Below are 733 nucleotides of genomic sequence, written 5' to 3'. Positions count from 1 at the left end.
AATCGTAGATTTCGCAAATGTAGATTGACGTATACGTTTGCTGCCAAAGATCCGCAAATGAACTGGAAATCAGTTGTTGAGCGGTTGTTCGCGCTGCAGGTGCATCGGTGATAGCGACGATCGGTACATCTGTGAACCGGTTGTTTCGGCGGTACCCGCCATGCCCCCGAACCTGAGTTGGCCATGTGGGTATGAAGCGATACGAGGCTGTGGCTTGGTGGGACAGTCCCCGGCCGGTGAGGGGGGGCCGCCCGGCGTGCTGGCCGCGCGCTGCGTGAGCGCACGCACTACAGCCGGCTGGTGGGGGGCGCCCAGTGGCAGGAGCGCCGGCCGACGGGCCCGGCTGGCGTCCCAGCTACGCGCCGGCGCACCCGGCGCGCGGCGCCAGGCGGCCAAAGTGGGTTCTGCCGAGCCCGGTGCGAAGCGCGGTGGACATCTGCAGTGTGCTGGTCCGATTGCGGACTGTGTGCGTTGAGGATGCGCCGCCGCCCGGCACTCGGCGTCGCGACGCCGTCTGCTGCTCGGTCGCCCCCGGCGGTTCTCGCAGGTGGTTTGTATCGCAGCTCTGCGGACGTGTTGGCGCGTGCGCTGTGCTGGGAGAGTTCGCTTCTGCACCCAAGTGGGGCTTTGCCCTTCTGTGGCGCTGGCGTTGGAGCTGCCGGTCACCGTAGGTGGCGCGTGTTGTTTCCCGCCGGCAATGCCACGACAGCACGCTCCCGGGCCTCTGTCGGCA

This window comes from Schistocerca gregaria, unplaced genomic scaffold, assembly GCF_023897955.1.
Source record: "Schistocerca gregaria isolate iqSchGreg1 unplaced genomic scaffold, iqSchGreg1.2 ptg001031l, whole genome shotgun sequence".
Lineage (NCBI taxonomy): Eukaryota > Metazoa > Arthropoda > Insecta > Orthoptera > Acrididae > Schistocerca > Schistocerca gregaria.
Note: the sequence above shows the minus strand (reverse complement) of the source record.